Source organism: Pseudorca crassidens, chromosome 9 (genome assembly GCF_039906515.1).
Source record: "Pseudorca crassidens isolate mPseCra1 chromosome 9, mPseCra1.hap1, whole genome shotgun sequence".
NCBI classification, from domain to species: domain Eukaryota; kingdom Metazoa; phylum Chordata; class Mammalia; order Artiodactyla; family Delphinidae; genus Pseudorca; species Pseudorca crassidens.
Genome location: NC_090304.1, coordinates 73,633,758 through 73,647,682, shown reverse-complemented (window position 1 = coordinate 73,647,682; position 13,925 = coordinate 73,633,758).

Below are 13,925 nucleotides of genomic sequence, written 5' to 3'. Positions count from 1 at the left end.
AAGACACAAACCTACTAGAGCATGGACTTGAGGGTATGGGGATGGGGAAAGGTAAGCTGTGACAAAGTGACAGAGTGGCATGGACATATATACACTACCAAACATAAAATAGTTAACTAGTGGGAAGTAGCCACCTAGCACAGGGAGATCAGCTAGGTGGTTTGTGACCACCTAGAGGGGTGGGATAGGGAGGGTGCGAGGGAGGGAGACAGAAGAGGGAAGCGATATGGGAACATATGTATATGTATAACTGATTCACTTTGTTATAAAGCAAAAACTAACACACCATTGTAAAGCAATTATACTCCAATAAAGATGTTATATATATATATATATATATATATATATATATATATATTTACTCTTAAATAAGTATTAAACACTCATTTTCAGTACCTGTTTTTTCCAGTCTTGCCTCACACATATTTAGTAAAGGCTACTAATTGAGATTGACTCGTGCTTAATTGTGCCCTCATCCTATTTTGATTAGCTGTTGGGATATAAATCTAAATTTAATGTATGAATTTATACAATATTGTAATTTGCAAATCATGACAAAGCAAATATTAATTAAGTACAAACATTACTTATTTTCAGGTGAAAAAGCAGTATTCATTGGTGTAATTGCTCTACATTTATTATAAATTGTTAGCAGATAACCATACTGAGAATATGAAACTATATACACACACAAAAAATTATAAAAATGGTAATATGTGTCATAATTTCATAAAGACTGTTGTTCCTGACAGGTGAATATGGTAAGTATCATACATAAATCTCAATGTTTTCATCACTCTTCTTGAGCAAAATCGAATTTGTAAAATTCTCCTTTTTATCAGTAATTCTCTAGTACATTTAAATAGTACCAATAATTATATTTCCCTAGATAACTATCTATGTTTTTAATAAATTGTATTTTGAAACATCTTTAGATTTATAGAAAAATCATGACCATAATACATAGTGTATTATTGTACCCAATTTCCCCCACTATTTACATTTTACATTAACGTGGTACATTTGTCACAAATAATGAACTAATGCTGAAACAATATACAAGCCCCATGTCCCTATCCTTTGAAGTAAAAGGCTTTTGCTTTAGGAAGCAGACCTCCACCAGATAAAATCTGCTAACTGAAAAAACATAGAGCCTAGACTAGTTGAAACCAGAAGGTTGATGATGCCTCATACTTCACCTTGATGCCAACCAATCCGTGAATTTTGCGAAAGTTGATCACACACCCTGCAGCCCCCTCTCTCACACTGCCTTTATTTATTTATTTTTTTACATATATCCACTCTTTTTTTTTTTTAATTCTTTTCCCACACAGACCAAAGTATTGAGTAGAGTTCCCTGTGCTATACAGTAGGTTCTTATCAGTTATCTACATTATACATAGTTCTGTGTATATGTCAATCCCAATTTCTCAATTTATCCCTCCCCCCACTTATCCCTTATTAACCATAACTTTCTTTTCTACATCCGCGACTCTGTACTGGTTTTGTAAATAAGTTCATTTGTACCCTATTTTTAGATTCCACATATAAGCAATATCATATGATATTTGTCTTTCTGTGTCTGACTTACTTCACTCTGTATGAAAATCTCTAGGTCCATCTATGTTACTGCAAATGACATTATTTTGTTCTTCTTTATGACTGAGTAATATTCCATTGTATATATGTACCACATCTTCTTTATCCATTCCTCTGTTGGTGGACATTTAGGTTGCTTCCGTGTCCTGGCTATACTACCCAAAGCAATCTATAGATTCAATGAAATCTCTATCAAATTACCAGTGGCATTTTTCACAGAATTAGAACAAAAAAATTTACAATTTGTATGGAAACACAGAAGACCCCAAATAGCCAAAGCAATCTTGAGACAGAAAAACGGAGCTGGAGAAATCAGGCTCACAGACTTCAGACTACACTACAAAGCTACAGTAATCAAGACAGTGTGGTACTCGCACAAAAACAGATATATAGATCAATGGAACAAGATAGAAAGCCCAGAGTTAAACTCACATGCCTATGGTCACCTAATCCATGAAAAAGGTGGCAAGAATATACAGTCTCTTCAATGAATGGTGCTGGGAAAACTGAACAGCTACATATGAAAGAATGAAATTAGAACACTCCCTAATACCATACACAAAAATAAACTCAAAATGGATTAAAGACCTAAATGTAAGGCCGGACACTATAAAACTCTTAGAGGAAAACATATGCAGAACACTCTTGGACATAAACTACAGCAAGATATTTTTTGATCCACTTCCCAGAGTAATGAAAACAAAAGCAAAAATAAACAAAAGGGATTTAATTAAACTTAAAATCTTTTGCACAGCAAAGGAAACCATAAACAAAACAAAAAGACAACCCTCAGAATGGGAGAAAATATTTGTGAACAATGCAATAGACAAGGGATTAATTTCCCAAATAAACAGCTCATACAGCTCAATATCAAAAGAACCAAACAACACAATCAAAAAATGAGCAGAATTGGGTTGTTTGGTTTTTGACATTGAGCTGAAAATAACCCAGTCCAAAAATGGGCAGAAGACCTAAACAGACATTTCTCCAAAGAAGATATACAGATTGCCAACAAACACATGAAAGAATGCTCAACAGCATTAATCATTAGAGAAATGCAAATCAAAACTACAAGGAGATATCATCTCACACCGGTCAGAATGGCCATCATCAAAAAATCTAGAAACAATAAATGCTGGAGAAGGTGTGGAGAAAAGGGAACACTCTTGCACTGCTGGTGGGAATGTAAATTGATACAGTCACTACAGAGAACAGTATGGAGGTTCCTTAAAAAAACTACAAATAGAACTACCATATGACCCAGCAATCCCACTACTGGGCATATACCCTGAGGAAACCATAATTCAAAAAGAGTCATGTACCAAAATGTTGATTGCAGCTTTATTTACAACAGCCAGGACATGGAAGCAACCTAAGTGTCCATCATTGGATGAGTGGATAAGGAAGATGTGGCACATATATACAATGGAATATTACTCAGCCATAAAAAGGAATGAAACTGAAGTATTTGCAGTGAGGTGGATGGATCTAGAGACTGTCATACAGAGTGAAGTAAGTCAGAAAGAGAAAAACAAATGCCGTATGCTAAGACATATATATGGAATCCAAAAAAAAAAAAAAAAAAAGAAAAAGAAAATGGTCAGAAGAACCTAGGGGCAAGATGGGAATAAAGACACAGACCTACTAGAGAATGGACTTGAGGTTACGGTGAGGGGAAAGGGTAAGCTGAGACAAAGTGAGAGAGAGGCATGGACATATATACACTACCAAACGTAAAATAGATAGCTAGTGGGAGGCAGCTGCATAGCACAGGGAGATCAGCTCGGTGCTTTGTGACTACCTAGAGGGGTGGCATAGGGAGGGTGGAAGGGAGGGAGATGCAAGAGGGAAGAAATATGGGGACATATGTATATGCATAACTGGTTCACTTTGTTATAAAGCAGGAACTGACACACCATTGTAAAGCAATTATACTCTAATAAAGATGTTAAAAAAAAATGAGCAGAAGATCTAAATAGACATTTCTCCAAAGAAGACATACAGATGGCCAACCAGCACATGAAAAAATGCTCAACATGACTAATTATTAAAGAAATGCAAATGAAAAGTACAATGAGGTATCACCTTACACCAGTCAGAATGGCCATCATCAAAAAATCTAAAAACAATAAATGTTGGAGAGGGTGTGGAGAAAAGTGAACCCTCCTACACTGTTGGTGGGAATGTAAATTGGTATAGCCACTATAAAGAACAGTTGGAGGTTCCTTAAAACACTAAAAATAGAGTTACAATATGACCCTTCAATCCCACTTCTGGGCATATACTCATAGAAAACTATAATTCATACTGCCTTTAAAATCCCTTCCCTGAAAGCAATGGGAGATTTTGGGTCTTTTGAGCATGAGCTTCCTGTTCTCCTTTCTTGGTGCCCTGCAATAAACTCTGTACTTTCCTTCACCACAATCCAGTGTCAATAGATTGGCTATACTGCAGGTGGGTGAATGGACCCAAGTTTGGTTTGGTAACAATATTGATACCTTATTATTAACTATAGTTCATACTTTACCCAGTTTTCTCCTAGGCTCATGTCCCCTTAGGCTCTTCTTGGCTGTGAGAGGTTTTCAGACTTCCCTTGCTTTTGATGACTTTGACAGTTTTGATGAGTATTGATCAAGTATTTTATAAAATTTCTTTCAGTTGGAATTTGAGTAATGTGTTTCTCATGCTTAGGTTGGATTCATGGGGTTTTAAGAGGAATCTCACAAAGGTAAAGTGTCATTTTCATCACACCATCTAAAATATAAATACTATCAGCATGACTTATCACTGTTGATGTTAACTTTGATCACCTGGCTGATGTAGTGTTTATCAGTTTTCTCCACTGTAAAGTTATTTTTTTTTTGCTTCATACTTCACTCTTTGGAATGAAGTCATTATTGTACTCATTCTTAAGGAGTGGATAGTTATGTTCATTGTGGAATTATTTTGCATGGAAAATTTGTCTATTCTTCCCCACTGATTTATTTATTCAATCATTTATATCTCAATATGAACTCTTGAATACTTATTTTATACCTTGTGTTATAATCTGATACTACTTTACTTATTGGGCTTTCCAAATTGTACAGGTTTTGGCTATTGGAAAATCTTTCAATTGACTCCTATGTCGCTTTGGCATACCCTCATTATTGTGAGGGTTTTTGTTTTGGGTGTTTTTTTGTTGTTATCTTGTTATCTTGTATTGTTGCTTTTTCTTTTTTTGAGCATTTTACTTTCTGGAACTGCAAGGTGTTTTAGGGTCATCTTGTATACTTTCTGTCCAGTCCTAGAAACAGCCATTTCTCCAAATAGTGCTGGTTCCTTTTGTTTTTAGAAACTAAGATTCAAGCACTAGTTGTTCATGGTGCTACTGGGCATCATTGTTTCTAAGTTATCTCAATTTTCAGAGGATTATATGTGCATATCTCACCTATACAAATATACACGTCTATAAATATTTCTACATGTAAACATATTTATCTATACTATACCAAATGTATGTATGTGAACTCATACTGATGTTTCCAACTCTAATCTACTACCACATGGATGATTCTAGCCTCCTTCCCTTGATTATTTGTAATCAACCACCCAATTCAACAGTGAGAAACCTGGCTCTCCCTATTTATCATGCAGTTATTTTTTAACCTCTACCCCTTTGGGTGCAGGGCAGAGAGATTTAGCCAACTAGAGCACATTGCTTATATATATTTCCTTTGCCTTTAGTCTGATAGACTCCAGTCTTCAAAGTTACTTAGAAAAACACCTTTTCTCCCAGCACTTTCAGTGACATTGTTTCATTGTTTCAAATCTATGAAATACAATTAGATTCTTTTATCATATTCTGCATTCTATCCTGTGATGCCCCAAATTCTTAAATGTTTTTTTAACTTGCACACATTAAGTTTAACTCTTTGTGCTGTAAAGTTCTATAAGGTTTGACAAATGCATTATGTTTTCACTTAGCATTATACATTTAAGGTTAAATCATGTCTTTACCTGGCCTGATTAGTCATTCTTATTTATCACTGAATGGTATCCCATTGTGTGGATGAACCCCACTTTTTTCATCCATTAACCTATTGAAGCACATTTTGGTCTCCTCCAGTTTGGGGCTATTATGAATAAAGCTCCAGTAAATGTATGCGTACCAGTTTTTGTGTGGACACACATTTTTAATTTGGAGAAATACTTGGTCAGGAAACCACTGGGTCCTATTGCAAGACCATATTAGCTTTGTAAGAAACTGCCAAACTGTCTTCTAAAGTATCTGTACCATTTTGCATTCTTACCAGCATTAAATGAGAGTTTCTTTCATCTGTATTCTCAACAGCACTTGACATTGTCAATATTTTAGATTTCAGTCATTCTAGTAGGTGTGTGTAATGTCTTGTTGTTTAATTTACATTTCCCTGATGACAGTAATATTGTTTTTATTTTCATGCACATATTTGCCATCTATGTGTCTTCTATATCTTCACAGGGGGCTCAAAAATTCAATAACAATTGTTCTCCACAGTCTAAGGGAATTGAAATGGCCAAAGGAACAAAAGGATGCAGCAATGAGGTATCCAGCTCTTGGTCTCATCATTTAATAGAGTTGTTTTGTTTTCTTATTATTGAGTTCTAACAATTATTTTTTTTTGTATTTTGAATATATGTCCTCTGTCACATGTGTTTTGAAAATATTTTGTCCCAAACTTTCTCTTGTATTTTCATTCTCTTAACAGTGTCTTTCACAGAGAAGTTTTAATTTTAATAAAGTCCATTTTATCAATTTTTTCCTTCATGGATCCTGCTTTAGTGTTGTATCTAAAACCTCATCAACAAACCCAAGGTCATGTAGTTATCTCCTATGTTTCCATCTAGAAGTTTTATAGTTTTGAATTTTGCATTTAGATCTTTGATTGATTTTGATTTAATTTTGGGAAAAGTTATTAAATCTGAATTTAAGTGTTTTTTTTTTGCCTTTGTTTTCCATATGGTATCCAATTTTTCAGCACCATTTCTTCAAAGACTATATTTTCTCCATTGGATTGCCTTCATGTTTCTATTAAATATCAGTTCAGTATATTTGTGTGAGTCTATTTCTGGGTTCTCTTCATTGTTCCATTAATCTATGTGCCTGTTCTCTTACAAATACCACACTGCCTTGATTACTATAGCTTTATAGTAAGTCTTGAAATTGGGTAGTGTGAATCCTCCAACATTGTTCTCTTTTTTTTCAGTATTATGTTGGTTATTCTAGGTCTATTGTCTTTTCATATAAACTTTAGAATCAGTTTATTTTATACTTAGATATGTAGAGCTTTCTGGAAATTTGGGGGAGATTGCATTGAATTTCTAGATCAAGTTAGAAAGAAATGACATTTTTCAATCCATGAATATAAAATATTTCTCCCTTTATTTATATCTTTAATTTCTTTCATCAGTGATTTGTAGATTTCAGAGCACAGATCCTATACATATTTTATAAGATTTATATGTGACTACTCTAGTTTAAAATAAGTTATCTTATGTTATAAATTTAGCTTATAAATATAAATTTATGGAAGACCTCCATTCATATTTAGGAGAAACCTCCATTTAAATTATACTTATATTTTATTTATAATTATATGCAATGTACACTTAAATTAACTATAGTTAATGTCAAGGTATTAAACGTAGTACATAGCACAGTATACTAAGTATATCTGACTTAGTTCAAGTAACACTAGAATAGGAGTGAAAAGATTTGGTGGAGAGAGATAGAGTGGAAGGTATTAGCACTGGGTCAGCAACATACTTGAGGTATACCTGCCCCGACTACTCCATAGTCATCATGGGGATTATATGAGGTCTATGAAATCATTCTGCAGACTTTAAGTCTCCATAATATGTAAGGATGAATAAGCAACATAGTCACTAACCTAGAAGTAGTTTTAACACTTGCAATTCTTGCTGATTTAGAGGAATATCTCATAAGATTAAATTTTAGGGATCCCTGAATGTTACATATTAAACTCAACCACACCATGTCTACTTCCCTCTGCTCTAAACCAGCTTCCTAAATTTTCTTCTTAATTTTTACCAGACATAATAAAGTTTTTGAATACAGGCTAAATATATGTACTTATAGACACTTGGTATGAGGAAGAGCTGGTACACCCTTAAAATAGTATATTATATGCATTACTCCTCATAAATATTTTAAAAGTTTCATTAAAGGGGGAACAAGAAAACTTTATACAAAGAATCCTATTTCAATGTTGTAACATATTTGTAGCAGCATATATCACATATATATATATATATATTGAAATTCTATATTACAAATAGTAGAGCTAAAAATGAGATCTAAAGGGAAACAAATCTTTTGAATTGCAGTACATTTTTCATTTTAGAATTACAATGATAACAATAATCACTAACAGATCATTACCCCAAACTAATATATCGTCTGCTCTCATATCATCAGCACTTAAGAAGGACTTGGGGCCACAGTGGCAAGGTTTATATTTCACCTTGTCTTTATATTATCTAAGATATACATCTATAGAACTGTAATATGTTTAACACATATTTCTATGCATGACTGCAACTAAAATCTACTCCCAGGGGGCTCAAAAATCCAATAACAATTGTTCTTCACACTTCAAAAGAATTGAAATGGCCAAAGAAATCATCAAATGCAGATATAATATTAGTGACACCAGTTAACTTTTCACCTTTAACCACCCGAAGAGAGGCAATCCATAGAATCTGCATCCTTTAAAAGTGGATCCTGGCATTTGTCTTCATTTATGTGTAATGTGTTGAATTACCTCTGAGTCCCATGACTCACTTATATAGACATTAGTTCTTGGCAAAGAGAGGTCAGAACGTATCAGGAAATGAACCGTCGTCTATTCTTCAATAAACGTATAAAAAGTGGAATTCTTATTCCTCTTTTCACCAAATATGTAAAATTTACCCTTAAGATGTTTTATATTATAAACATGATTGTGTTTATAAGTATATAAATTGAATTAAGTAACTTGGTCAAGATTTTAACATCTTGTTTGGGATTGACATGTACACATTGCTATATTTAAAATGGATAACCAACAAAGACCTACTGTAGAGCACAGAGAACTCTGCTCAATAATATGTAACAACCTAAATAGGAAAATAATTTGAAAAAGAATAGATACATGTATACGTATAACTGAATCACTTTGCTGTACACCTGAAACTAACACAACATTGTTAATCGACTATGCTCCAATTTAAAATAAAATGTTTTTTAAAAAGCAAAAAAAAAAAAAAGATTTTAACAGCTTATGCATTTAGATGCAGGATCGGGACACAAGTTAGACTGACTTAAAAACACATTCTTTTAACCACTTTGTCATATCACATTTATTTAACTCTATGCCAGGCACTGATTTGGGTTATAGGGAAATAAAAGTTAATGAAATAATCTTCTTTTACTTGATGAGAACAACCTAAAAAGGAAACAAGGAAGCAGCATATAACACTATACATTAAGTGTGATGATGGAGTTTTAAACTTCATATTGTTTAATGTGTGAGAAAACATGGCACAGAGGAGCTAATATTCAGGCAGTGATTTCAAAGATCTGCAAGCACTTTCTAGAGAGAGAGAAGACCTGTGAGAAATCTCCAGAATCCTAAATATACCCGTCAAGGTAGGTTGGCCTGATTGTGGCAGTTATCAGAGACTTTATATGTTGGTTGCAATAAAAGGGTATAAAAATAAAGATGACAAATGTGAGGCACATGTTTTGCTAGAATAAATAGTCATTCTTAGTTTGCAGAATTATATGTCCTAATACAGGTGGTTTGGAGTCAAGATTCTGACTCATTGACAAGGATCAGTTATAGAAAGCAACCCCAAATCACTCAGGTATTGCAGAAATCAAAATATTTTACAGTCTTTCCTTTTCATCAAAAGGAAGCCTTTCCCTAATTGACCATGTTCAGATCTATGCTCTTCAGAATCCATGTCAAATCATGGTGTCTGTAGTCTCTACCTGGGTTATGAAGAGTTCTTTGGATACTTTAAGTTATCCAAGTATTCTTAACTTATACTTTAAGTTAAGAATTATTAGCTCTATCATTTATTTAGTGAGCAGATGAACAACAGCACTTGGTTGAAGGGGAGATGAACAAAGGAAATAATTATTGGCAGTCCTTATACTTTCCTCTCAGCCATAATATGAGAATTCCAACAAAAGTGATTTAGCCAAGAAAAGTGATCCCATTGCTTGCCAGAAGATTCTCCATCTCCTTTACTAAGGTAAGTTTTTTCTAGTATTATGCTAAGTTTTCTAATTTTTACACGTCTTCCAGGTCATTTTGGTGACTTTAAAGATCCTGGACAAATCTCTAGGGATGTAGGAACAGGAATCCTCACTTAGGACTTCACAGGTACCACATCTGCAGGCTAGGATATTGTCTGTTATTGCTCGAGCATACTTCAACTTGACTTTTTTTGGCTACCTGTAACAGTGTACTTCTATGATTCCTGTGTTATTATCTGTCTGGCTGATTTTCTTTTAACCATAGCATTGAGAACTTGACCATACATCAGGCCTCTTTAAAATCAGGCATCATAGGTGCACTGGGGCAAAAGGCTGCAATACAATAGTCTTTTTGAATGATGAATTTATCTAAATTAATCCCAAATTCTTTATCTGTTTCTGCTATAATTTTAAGCTTGTCAAATATGAATAGAGCATTAACTGTATGTTAGGCATATATTTTTCTTGCTATACTGTAAGCCTTGTAGCACTTGCTAAAGCCCTTTTGCGACAAGTTTTATACTATAAGCAAGGAGTCCTTCCAGGAGTTAGTTTCAGCTGTTGAATACAAGAGTAAAACTTCACAAAATACTGAGTAATGGTTGAATGTGCAGGACTTATTCTTTAGATATTGGTTTAAGATTTGTGAGAAATATGTGGAGCAAAATATTGGGACATAATCGTCTAGGTGTACAATTAACTCTCCCATATGAATGAAAACATACTGGCTATCAGGGTTAATAGGTTTTCTAAAGAAGGCTGAGCTTAAGTGAACCACAGTGAAATAAATAGCATCAGGTGGAGATGCAAAGAGAAAAGAGAATAATACCAGATATGAAATGATGAGGAAGGGAAGGATGACAATTTATTTTGTGGCCTGAAGATACTGAACAAAGAATACCATAGGCTATTAGATGTTCTTGTCGTTGTTATTTTTAGCAAACAAAACATGAATAATTAACCTCTCTGAATTAGGTACAACATACTAAGTCATGGGTTGACAAACTTTTTCTATAAAGGGCAAGATAGTACATAATTTAGGCTTCGCAGGGCATATAGCCTCTGTTGCAACTTCTCAACTCTGCTGTGGTAATGTGAAGCAGCCATAGCCAGTATCTAAACAAATGGGCACGGCTGTATTCCAGTAAAACTTTATTTACAGAAAAAGTCATTTGGCTGGATTTGGACCACAGGCCAATTTTTTCTATAGTGAAGGGCTTCTTGGATACTCGAGGCAGAATTCTAAGAATATCATCCAATTACCTTCCCCCCTTATATAATCTCCTCCCCTCTGAAAGTAGGTGGCTTTTTATGCAATATGATGAAATATCATTACTGTTATTAAGTCACATTGCATGGCAAAAGAGAGAGCATTTGCATGTGCTAATCCAAACACATGAACCCTTTAAAATTAAAGAGTTTTCTCCAGCTAGTAGAAGAGAAAGCCATAGAGATTTGAAGCCTGAGAGGGATTCAACACAAGGTGGTTTTTCTATTGCTGAGATGGAGAAGGCCTGTGACTAAGACTTTCAATCAGTCTTAAGTTCTGAGAACAGCTCTCAACTGACAGCCAGCAAGGAAATAGGTGTCTCTGTCCTAAAGTCACAAGGAACTGAATTCAGCCTATAACCTGAATGAGCCTAGAAGAAGATTCTTCCTCAGGACCTCCAGGTAAGAGCCCAGCCTGGCCAACACATTGATTCTGGCTTTGTTATTCCTAAGTAGAAGACCCAGGTGAAACAACATGCACTTTTGACTTGAAGAAATACAAGATAATAAATGAATATGGTTTCAAGCTCTTAACTTAGTGGGTTTTTTACACAGAAGTATAGAATTAACATATTTGACCTCCTTATGGATATGATATTGACATAGTTAAGGTGGTGGTCTAAAGGAGTCAGTCTAACCTTGAGTGATCCACCAGTTGATGTACATCAGATATTTGTAACAGCTTTGACACACACTTTCCAAGATCTCCCCCAGTTCTATCTGGAATCTGGTATAACATTCTGACAACCTGACGACAGGTTTAGGATGATAATAAGGAGGTAACAAAGCATCCATCCTATGGAAAATCTAAAATTAGACCATCTGGACTACATCTAATTATAGGATTTCACTTACACAGTAAATATTTTCTCATCAGGTTCAAGGTACTGAATTACTGAGGACATAGCCTCTCAAGGGTCTTACTGAGATAGCTAAGGCAGATAGATGTTAAGAGGTTTAGCAATACCATCTGTGGAAACATACTTTTAACTCAAAAGAAGATAGAATGCAAAGTTGTGGGAAATGTATTTGATAAGGTAGCCTCCATGTTTACAAGGAAATCTGTCTGTTTTCTAAGGTAAAAGTTGAGAATTGAAGGACAGTATTGAACAAAGATGGACCAACTCCCTCAGAGGACAATTATAGGGTCAGAGTCATAGACAATATTATTATTATTTTTCCTATTGGAGTAAAGTTGCTTTAAAATGTTGTGTTAGTTTCTGCTTTACAATGAAGTGAATCAGCTATATGTATACTTATATCCCCTCCCTCTTGGACCTCCCTCCCACTCCCCCATCCCACCTATCTAGGTCATCACCCAGCTGAGCTCCCTGTGATATACAGCAGCTTCCCATTAGCTATCTATTTTACACATGGTAATGTATTTATGTCAAACCTAATCTCCCAATATGTCCCACGCCCCTTTCCCCCCCATGTGTCCATATGTCCATTCTCTACATCTATATCTCTATTCCTGCCCTGCTAATAGGTTCATCTGTACCATTTTTCTAGATTTCACATATATGTGTTAGTATACGATATTTATTTGGTTTTCTCTTTCTGGCTTACTTTACTCTGTATGACAGACTCTAGGTCCATCCACAATATTGTTTGCCTCCCTTCTCCTGGTCAGAGCTGAACAGTTATTTTTTCAGGGCTCCATAGTTTTCATTATCTACTGTCCCTAGCAACAGGAGTTCTCTTTTTGGCCTTTTAATTGTCATGAGTTTGGTCCAGATTTTATCTCTTTTATTTATAGAATCTCTTCTGAAAGCTCAGCTAAAAGCTGTAATTCCTGAAGGGTGGTGATTTACCATTCTATTTTTCTCTTTTTATTTTCTAAATAAGTTAGCCATTTCTAGTTTTAACCCAGTTACAAATAGATTAGACAGGCAGTTGATGTGAAAGTTTCAGGTTAAAGGTCGTAAGAGAACTTCAGAAGTCTAAAAGAGAGCCATCTTTTAGATCCTCACACAATTTAATCGAAGTCCATTCAACTTTGGCAAGAAAGCCTTGAGAGGGCTTCCCTGGTGGCGCAGTGGTTGAGGGTCCGCCTACCGATGCAGGGGACGCGGGTTCATGCCCCGGTCCGGGAAGATCCCACGTGCCACGGAACTGCTGGGCCTGTGAGCCATGGTCGCTGAGCCTGCGCGTCTGGAGCCTGTGCTCCCCAACGGAAGAGGCCACGACAGTGAGAGGCCCGCGTACTGCAAAAAAAAAGAAAAAAAAAAAAAAAGCCTTGAGAGATGGCAACCCAGATCACTCTTCTTACCCTCTGGGCCTTAGTGTATTCTAAAGGTAAAAATTTTAATTATTGTTTTTCAGTCTCCCTGAAACTGGACCCATTTGATATTTTCAGTTCATGTTTTAGCACCCCTGGGATCAATAAATAGGTGGATTAATTGATATAAATTACGTAGCCTAGGGATAAGTCCCTAGGATTGTCTTGAATTCTTTAAAAATTATCTCCTTATTTTGTGGAAAATATTTAATGATATTCCAAAACTTTGGAAACTTTGTTTTAGAGCAAGTATCAGCAAACTATAGCTCATGAGCCAAATTAGGCATGTCACCTGTTTTTGTTAATAAAGTTTTATTGGAAGACAGCTATGCTCGTTTGTTTATGTATTGTTCAAGGCTGCTTTCACACTATAGAGTTGAGTAGTTGTAACAGAGACCATATGACCCAAAAAACAAAAGTATTTACTATCTGACCCCTTACAGAAAAGGAGTATGGGTTGTGGAGTCAGCCTTCCTGGGTTCAAATACT